The sequence below is a fragment of the Salvelinus fontinalis genome, unplaced genomic scaffold, assembly GCF_029448725.1.
Source record: "Salvelinus fontinalis isolate EN_2023a unplaced genomic scaffold, ASM2944872v1 scaffold_0682, whole genome shotgun sequence".
NCBI classification, from domain to species: Eukaryota; Metazoa; Chordata; class Actinopteri; order Salmoniformes; family Salmonidae; genus Salvelinus; species Salvelinus fontinalis.
The window spans coordinates 64,113-74,455 of NW_026600891.1; the positions used below are offsets into that span (position 1 = coordinate 64,113).

General features: G+C 40.2%; 1 pseudogene; it reads left to right on the forward strand.

The window, feature by feature from the left end:
• Positions 1–100: 100 nt before the first annotated feature.
• LOC129847039 (zinc finger protein ZFP2-like) lies at positions 101–9,208 on the forward strand (annotated as a pseudogene).
• Positions 9,209–10,343: the final 1,135 nt, after the last annotated feature.

Consider the following 10,343-nt stretch of genomic DNA (forward strand, 5'->3'; position numbering starts at 1 on the left):
AAGAGAAAATATATCAGTTTATTGTTAAATTATTATGACGTTCTTTCCAATACAAAAGTGTAGTAACTTGTTTCCAAACTGCGTTACCCACTCCAGCCAGCAGATGGGGATGTGCGTCTTTCAGGTGATGCTTCTTGTGTGACGTATAATTTACTGAACGGGACGCTTCTTCAGGAACAACAACACGGCTACTCTTTCAACCGCCTCGGTAGCTTGCTAGCCAACATAAAACTGAAAGATTGAAGCGTTACACCGTGTTAATGTACATTAGCTAATCTCAGTGTTTTAAACACATTTCTGTTGACTTATCAACTGATGACCCTTAACCTAATTTGCTTGTTCAATTTGCAAACTTGTTTAAGATTGATACTGAGCCTAGCACTAGGCTAGTCGCTAATGCTAACTAACTAGCTAACATCCCCGACCATGAGCTCACTAAACTACTCCTCCCCTGCTAAAGAAGAGGGGGTCTGCTGTATGGAGAAAGAAGCTCTGGGACTGAACAATGTCGTGGAAGATGAGGCTGTTACAGTGAAAGAAGAGGAGGTTGTTACAGTGGAAGAAGAGGAGGCTGTTACAGTGAAAGAAGAGGAGGCTGTTACAGTGAAAGAAGAGGAGGCTGTTACAGTGAAAGAAGAGGAGGCTGTAACAGTGAAAGAAGAGGAGGCTGGTATAGTGAAAGAAGAGGAGGCTGTTACAGTGAAAGAAGAGGAGGCTGTTACAGTGAAAGAAGAGGAGGCTGTTACAGTGAAAGAAGAGGAGGCTGTTACAGTGGAAGAAGAGGAGGCTGTTACAGTGAAAGAAGAGGAGGCTGTTACAGTGAAAGAAGAGGAGGCTGTTATAGTGAAAGAAGAGGAGGCTGTTACAGTGAAAGAAGAGGAGGCTGTTACAGTGAAAGAAGAGATGGAAACTTTTAGAGAGGAAGAGGATGCTATTTCAATAAAGGTGAAGGGGGAAGACGTTTTGGGAGTGAAAGCGGAGGAGACAGAATATCAGATTACTACCAGTGAGTACTGTCTTAAATAGGGGCACAAACTGTTGTTGAACTAATGTGTGGTTTTAAAGGGGCATTCTACTGAAGTTCTACACTTGAATATGTTGTTCTGTACTGTAGGAATTGTTTCAGGGGCCATCTGCTGTTGGTACATATATTTGTGGGACTTTTAAATTAGATTAATTGAATTCTCCATGTGGGCGACATTAAAGTGCACCTCATCTAATATAGCAGGCTTTTCAAATTCAATATTGTTGCATATTTTGTACATGAAATATCAAAGGAAACAAAAGGCACCCATTTCGTGAAACTACCCTTTCACATTTGCAACACAAACATTATTTTATAAAATCATGATGAAGTGGCCATTTTAGGTCCTTTTTAGACATATTAATGACTCTTGTAAAACCCTTTGATTGCAATAGAAGATCATACGTTTACAATCCGTTTGATGTTCTCGTTAACACAGGAGAGAGACCTGACTATCGTGGATCCTCTGGGGAGTCTCAACAACATCCTGATGCTGAGGAGGCAGAGAAGAGTCTCTCCAGATCAGAACACCAGATGGTACAGCTTAGTCTGGTCTAGCATACAGCTTGCTGGGTCTGGGCTGGGTTTCTGTAAAGCACTTCATAACAACAGTGACATCAGCATCCATAATGATGTGTGTCTGTGTCCCCTCTTTATGGTTACCAGGACAACGCTAGCCCTTCCTCCCTCCTGGAGTCCCTGTGTCATGCCTCTCCCGGTAGCACCTTACTGCTGGGTATGAAGAGGTTGTCTGTGCTGCTGGTGGACTGCAGGAAAACAACGGGGCTGAGTGGAACTGTGAGAGGAGGAGAAGAGAAGAAAGGATCAGATTTGACACATCAAAGTAAGTGCTGTAGTTTAGTTTGAACAAATACAATAGATCTGCCCACTGGTATCTGTTACCAGGACAACCAGCAGAGTTCTGTTAGTTGACAGGAAGATGGACTGGTATCTGTTACCAGGACAACCAGCAGAGTTATGTTAGTTAACAGGAAGATGGACTGGTATCTGTTACCAGGACAACCAGCAGAGTTCTGTTAGTTGACAGGAAGATGGACTGGTGGATATGGATGTTATGGATATCATAACACTGAAAAAGGATTCTGACAATGAAAAGAGAGAAACCAATAGACCATATTAAACCTTGATGAAAGTTAGCTTTAGAGAGAAAGTTCTAAGATGATCCAATGTAAGGTGCTCGTTTTTCAACAACATTTTCTCAAAATATTATGGATGTTACATTGCCTGTCCCAGTCAACCCCCCTATCTTTATAAGACTGTAGAACAGGAAAACTAAACTCCAGACACTGGTAATTAATTAACTAATACTGGAGGAAAGCTGTGATCAGGCTGCCCACTCAAGAGAAAGCTTCAAACTGTAACCAGTGCCGTCAACCTTGTTCAGGTTATCAATCAACCTACCAGGGTAGTTACAAACAGTACAGAAATTAAATCATCAACATGTTTTGATCATATCTTTACTAATGCTGCAGAAATGTGGTTTAAAGCAGTTTCCAGATCCATCAGATGTAGTGATGACAATATAGTAGCCATATCTAGGAAAACCAAAGTTCCAAAGGCTGGGCCTAATATTGTGTAAAAGAGGTCATACAATACGTTTTGTAGTGATTCCTATGTTTTTGATGTAAATAATATTTGTTGGTCCGTGGTGTGTAATGATGAGCAACCAGACGCTGCCCTTGACACATTTATGAAATTGCTTATCCCAGTTACTAATAAGCATGCACCCTAATAAGCATGCACCCGATAAGAAAATGACTGGAAAAGCTGTTATATCCACGTGGATTGATGAGGAATCAAAAAATGGTATGGTGTATATGCAGTGGTTCCCAAACGTTTTATAGTCCGATACCCCTTCAAACATTCAACCTCCAGCTGTACCCCATCTAGCACAAGGGTCAGCGCACTCTCAAGTGTTGTATTTTGCCATCATCTTCCCAAATATTTCACTTTATTTTTTACTTTACCCAAAATATGACCTCAACGATAGTCAAAATGTTGAAAATCTGTGAACGTCTAAATAAGAAATTGGGCCATTTAAACAGCAGGTGTCGAACCCTTTCCACAACGGGGAGATTTTACTGATGTGCTTTGTGTCTTTGACGTAAAAACAAGTTTTGGACTTCCACTTAAAATTACTTATTTACTTATTTTATGTTTAAGGAAGTGTGTACAGTTGTGGCCAAAAGTTTTGAGAATGACATAAATATGAATTTTCAAAGTCTGCTGCCTCAGTTTGTATGATGGCAATTTGCATATACTCCAGAATGTTATGAAGAGTGATCAGATGAATTGTAATTAATTGCAAAGTCCCTCTTTGCCATGCAAAGGAACTGAATCCCCCCCCCCCCAAAACTGGAAGCTTCAAAAGTAGGGTGGTGCTTGGAATCATTGTTCTTCCTCTGTCACCCATGGTTACCTGCAAGGAAACACGTGCCGTCATCATTGCTTTGCACATAAAGGGCTTCACAGGCAAGGATATTGCTGCCAGTAAGATTGCACCTAAATCAACCATTTATCGGATCATCAATAACTTCAAGGAGAGCGGTTTAATTGTTGTGAAGAAGGCTTCAGGGCACCCAAGAAAGTCCAGCAAGCGCCAGGACCGTCTCCTAAAGTTGATTCAGCTGCGGGATCGGGGCACCACCAGTACAGAGCTTGCTCAGGAATGGCAGCAGGCAGGTGTGAGTGCATCTGCACAAAGACTGATATTCTGCAAAAGGTACAGGGATTGGACTGCTGAGGACTGGGGTAAAGTCATTTTCTCTGATGAATCCCCTTTTCGATTGTTTGGGGCATCTGGAAAAAAGCTTGTCCGGAGAAGACAAGGTCAGCGCTTCCAACAGTCCTGTGTCAAGGAATGCTACCAACACATCCTTAGAGAGCAACTTCTCCCAACCATCCAGGAACAGTTCGGTGACGAACAATGCCTTTTCCAGCATGAAGGAGCACCTTGCCATAAGGCAAAAGTGATAAGTGGCTCGGGGAACTAAGTGGCTCGGGGGAACAAAACATCAATATTTTGGGTCCATGGCCAGGAATCTCCCCAGACCTTAATCCCATTGAGAACTTGTGGTCAATCCTCAAGAGGCGGGTGGACAAACAAAAACCCACAAATTCTGACAAACTCCAAGTATTGATTATGCAAGAATGGGCTGCCATCAGTCAGGATGTTTTAGCCCAGAAGTTAATTGACACCAGGGTTGATTGCAGAGGTCTTGAAAAAGAAGGGTCAACACTGCAAATATTGACTCTTTGCATCAACTTCATGTCATTGCCAATAAAAGCCTTTGACACTTATGAAATGCTTGTAATTGTACTTCAGTATTTCAGAGTAACATCTGACAAAAATATCTGAAGACACTGAAGCAGCAAACTTTCTGGAAATTAATATTTGTGTCATTCTCAAAACTTTTGGCCACGACTGTAGGTTGCATTCTGTATCATACAGCTATGAAAGTTATATATTTAGAACCACCTGCTCGATTGGAATTAAGCGACGTCTGTGTCTTGAGTGTCCTAGAACGGTTTAGTTTTTTGTGTTCTGACTTGAAAAACAGAATGAATAAAAAAGTAATGTAAACATTATCAGTAATTACCAGGAAACTCTACAACATTTGTTTTAAAATCACACCAAGATTGTTAAAACTGGCCTTATGTTATTGAGGGATCTGATTAGGATTTACCCTCGTAGCAAGGCCTATTTATCATGTGGAGCTTTCATTCATGTCTCTTTTTTTAAAAACACACTGTCTTTGGCAGGAGAAAGACCAGACTCAGAGGAACCAGAGCCAGGGATGTCCAAACCAACAAGAAGACACCAGTGTTCCCACTGTGGAAAGAGTTTTAACCTGTTAGGGTCTCTGAAACGACATGAGAGAATACACACAGGGGAGAAGCCTTACCACTGCTCCCAGTGTGGAAAGAGTTTTAACCAATTAAGGAGCCTGAAAGTTCATGAGATAATACACACAGGGCAGAAGCCTTACCACTGCTCCCAGTGTGGCAAGTGTTTTAACCGGTTAGGGAACCTGAAAGAACACGAGAGAATACACACTGTTGAGAAGCCTTACCACTGCTCACAGTGTGGAAAGTGTTTCAACCAGTCAAGGGATCTGAAAAAACACGAGAGAATACACACAGGGGAGAAGCCTTACCACTGCTCACAGTGTGGAAAGAGTTATAACCATTTAAGGAACTTGAAAGTTCATGAGATAATACACACAGGGGAGAAGCCTTACCACTGCTCCCAGTGTGGAAAGTGTTTCAACTGGTCAGGGGATCTGAAAAAACATGAAAGAATACACACGGGGGAGAAGCCTTACCACTGCTCCCAGTGTGGAAAGAGTTTTAACCAATTAAGGAACCTGAAAGTTCATGAGATAATACACACAGGGGAGAAGCCTTACCACTGCTCCCAGTGTGGCAAGTGTTTTAACCGGTCAGGAGATCTGAAAAAACATGAGAGAATACACACAGGGGAGATGCCTTACCACTGCTCCCAGTGTGGAAAGAGTTTTAACCAATTAAGGAACCTGAAAGTTCATGAGATAATACACACAGGGGAGAAGCCTTACCACTGCTCCCAGTGTGGAAAGTGTTTCAACCGGTCAGGGGATCTGAAAAAACACGAGAGAATACACACAGGGGAGAAGCCTTACCACTGCTCCCAGTGTGGAAGGAGTTTTAACCAGACAGGACACCTGAAAGCTCACGAGAAAATTCACACAGGGGAGAAGCCTTAACACTGCTCCCAGTGTGGAAAGTGTTTCAACCGGTCAGGGGATCTGAAAAAACACGAGAGAATACACACAGGGGAGAAGCCTTACCACTGCTCCCAGTGTGGAAGGAGTTTTAACCAGACAGGACACCTGAAAGCTCACGAGAAAATTCACACAGGGGAGAAGCCTTAACACTGCTCCCAGTGTGGAAGGAGTTTTAACCAGAAAAGCAACCTCAACCAACATGAGATAATACACAACGGGGAGAAGCCTTACCACTCCTCCCAGGTGCAAAGCTTTTGCCCATTTAGGAAGCGTGAACGAACACATGTGACTGCACATAGAGGAGTAGGCTTACAAAAGCTCAAACTGTGGGAAAACATATTACTCATAACAGTCACTTAAACGTCATTAGAGAATCCACACAGGAGAGAGAAATTACTTCTCTTAGCATGTATTATGATATTTCACATCACATTGACTTAAAATTCATCAGAGGACATACACAGTTCTCCCGTTGTCTTATATTGTTGACTGATAATGTGTTTACCTGTTTTTACCATATGAAATTGCGTCTTCCAATTATTGATAAACATGTACCTGTTAAGAAACTGACTGTTAGAACTGTAAAGACTCCGTGGATTTATGAAGGATTTAAAAACTGTATGTTTGAAAGAGTTGGGGCAAAAGGAGTGGCTAATAAGTCTGGCTGCACATCTGGCTGGCTTACGTACTGCAAATTGAGAAATGATGTGACCAAACTCAACAAAATAATACACTTTATTAGGAAGCCAAGATCAATGATATAAAGAATGATGGAAAAAAAACGTATAAAAAATCATAATGAAAGAAAAGCAGTGCAAGTATTGAATGTTGTAAAGTTAGTGTGGGAGAGGTGGAAAAATTGTCATTGATCAATAATGACATTGACAACTTAGAAGGAAAGCTACTAAGGACATATTTTTAATCTGAGCCTAGAGGAAAGTCTTTGTCCTCAGGCCTGGAGGAAAGCCAAAGTAATTCCATTACCCAAGAGTGGTAAACACGGCCTTTACTGGTTCTAACAGCAGACCTATAAGCTTGCTGCCAACTCTTAGCAAACTGTTGGAAAAAATTGTGTTTGACCAAATACAGTGCTATTTCTCTGTAAACAAATGAACAACAGACTTTCAGCATGCTTATAGAGAAGGGCACTCAACATGTACTGACTGACACAAATGACTGATGATTGGTTGAGAGAAATTGATGACTGTGGGAGGTGTACTGTACAAGAAGATTGTGGGAGGTGTACTGTTAGATTTCAGTGCAGCCTTTGATATTATTGACCATAACCTGTTGTTTAAGAATGTCTGTGCTGTGGCTTTTCAACCTCTGCCATAATGTGGATTCAGAGCTATCTATCTACTAGAACTCAGAGGGTTTTTAATGGAATCTTCTCTATTGTCAAACATGTGAAGTGTGATGTACCGCAGGGCAGCGCTCTAGGCCCACTACTCTTCTATTTTTACCAATGACCTGCCACTGGCATTAAACAAAGCATGTGTGTCTCTCTGGGATAGGTTGGAAGTTAGCTTCCCACCTGGCCAACATCCGGTGAAATGGCAGAGCGCCAAATTCAAATTAAATTACTATAAATATTAATCTTTCATGAAATCACAAGTGCAATACATCAAAATAAAGCTTAACTTGTTGTTAATCCAACCACAAATTCCTATTTCAAAAACGCTTCACGTCGAAAGCACACCATGCGATTATGTTAGGACAGCGCCTAGCCACAGAACCACAGACATTTTCTAGCAAAGGAGAGGACTGAAATTAATCACTAACTTTTGATGATCTTCTTCAGATGGCACTCCCAGGACTCCATGTTACACAATACATGTTTGTTTTGTTCGATAAAGTTCATCTTTATATCCAAAAACCTCAGTTTACATTGGCGCGTTATGTTCAGTAATGCATTTTCTCAAAAACATCCGGTGAAATTGCAGAGAGCCAAATCAAATAACAGAAAATACTCATCATAAACATTGATGAAAGATACAAGTGTTATACATAGGATTAAAGATAAACCTCTTCTTAATGCAACCGCTGTGTCAGATTTCAAAAAAGCTTTACGGCGAAAGTACGCCATGCGATAATCTGAGTACAGCGCTCAGCTTGCAAAACAATACATACAGTTACCCGCCAAGTTGTGGAGTCAGCAAAAGTCAGAAATAGCGTTTTAAATATTCACTTACCTTTGATGATCTTCATCGGATGGCACTCCCAGGAATCCCAGTTCCACAATAAAGGTTTGTTTTGTTCGATAAAGTCCATCTTTATGTCCAAATTTTCTGGAATTTTCCTAAGCTGTTTAACGGCACAGTCAACTTAGCGTATGTAAACTTCTGACCCACTGGAATTGTGAATTATAAGTGAAATAATCTGTCTGTAAACAATTGTTGGAAAAATGACTTGTGTCATGCACACAGTGGATGTCCTAACCGACTTGCCAAAACTATAGTTCGTTAACAAGAAATTTGTAGAGTGGTTGAAAAATGAGTTTTAATGACTCCAACCTAAGTGTATGTAAACTTCTGACTTCAACTGTATCCTTCACTATCTATTCTTTACTATCTATTGCATCTTAGCTGCTCTGTTACTGCTCATCCATATTTTTTATACTTATATATATCCCATTCCTTTACTAGATTATGTGTATTAGGTTTAGTTGTGGAATTTGTTAGATATTACCTGTTAGATACTGCTGCACTGTCGGATCTAGAAGCATAAGCATTTTGCTACACTCACAATAACATCTGCTAACCATGTGTATGTGACCAATAACATCTGCTAACCATGTGTATGTGACCAATAACATTTGATTTGATTTCAACAAAACATATCCATGTGATGATGTTTGATTAATGTGGACAACTGATTGGATTTGTAAAAAGCCATCAACATCAGGTATTTTTATTAATTTTCACCTAACTGGCAACCTAAATCCAGTGACAGGTGACATTTTGTGTTGATTTCATGTTGAATTCACTTTAGTTGACGAATCAAAGAAATGTAAATGGAAACTAGATGTTGAACTGACGTCTGTGCCCAGTGGGCTGATGTGAATAAGCAGCAGATGTTGGATCAATATCCACCTTAGTAGCTACATTTCCATGCAATTTGCGACAGATTTTCATGTGAATATTCTCAAATCTGCATAAAACAATATACGCATTTTCCCCACCGGAAATGTTTGCATCAAACAGATTTATTGTGGATAAAAGTCTGCTGATGAAGTAGTGCACGGAACAAAATGTTTTTCTGTTGAATTCCCATGTACTGAATGAAAAATGCAAGTTAAATGGGTTTCCATTGCATTTTCAACTCTACTGATGGTTTTGAAAAACCGTTGAGTTATATAGCAAACGTGCTCTTGTCCAGTGCACTGTAGCCAACAAAAATAAAAAAATAAAAATACTAAACTGTTCATGTTGGAAATTATTACTAGGTTTGTTTTGTTAGTGAATTGACACATCCTGTCCTATTTTATTTAAGGGAAGATGTTATGGGTTTAAGATGGCACAGTGATGCCATCTGTTGGTAAATGTTCATTACTGCAACTCATGTGTTTTACCGGTGTGCTTGAGATACCCGGATGAACTGTGATGTACGGAACAAGACTGGTTACTCGCATCAATGCCTCTGTCTCGTCATTTAACATTCAAACAATGTACTGAATGAAAAATGCAAGTTAAATGGGTTTCCATTGCATTTTCAACTCTACTGATGGTTTTGAAAAACCGTTGAGTTATATAGCAAACGTGCTCTTGTCCAGTGCACTGTAGCCTGCAGCACACAGATACAGTGTTGGTAGGCTACCTATATGATGAAATTATTATGGATGAGAGCGATATTATTTTATTTGTCAAATGGCAACCAAGCATCAATCATCATGTCACCAGAAGAAGACCCTCAAAATGTATTGGAAAGGAGCATCAAGCTCATCACATGCAGTTTCACCACCCTGTGAAGTTCATAACTTATTTCATCTGTAGCCTAATAAACTGCATGGTTTCCCAAATCGTAGAGGGAGGACCACACAACATATCATCACGTGACTCCAAGTTAACGAAGATATGATCGTTATTAAATCAATATTTGCATAAAGGATTAATGCCGCCATTACTCGTTTATACATTTTTACTGACACAAAAAGACCCAACCATGTCAAACGAAATAACAAATCGTCTGTCTGCATTTATAAAAGTGTACAGGCATATCCTGTTTCCATCAGCCCCGTCATTACTTTGGAAATGGTTGGATCAATATCCACCTTCATGATATGGATGAAGCCTGATTTGGAATGTCTGAGTAGTTCTATCTGATGTCATAATACATCCCTCTGATAATCAAGTGATATTTGGAATGTCTGAGTAGTTCTATCTGATGTCATAATACATCCTCTGATAATCAAGTGATATTCACATGTGATGCATTTGCTCCATTTTTTAAATTTAAGTTGGAGGCCCACTCTGATGATTTATGTCTTACATAGTGGGGCTTTAAAAGAATAGTATGGTGACATCTTAGTGTGG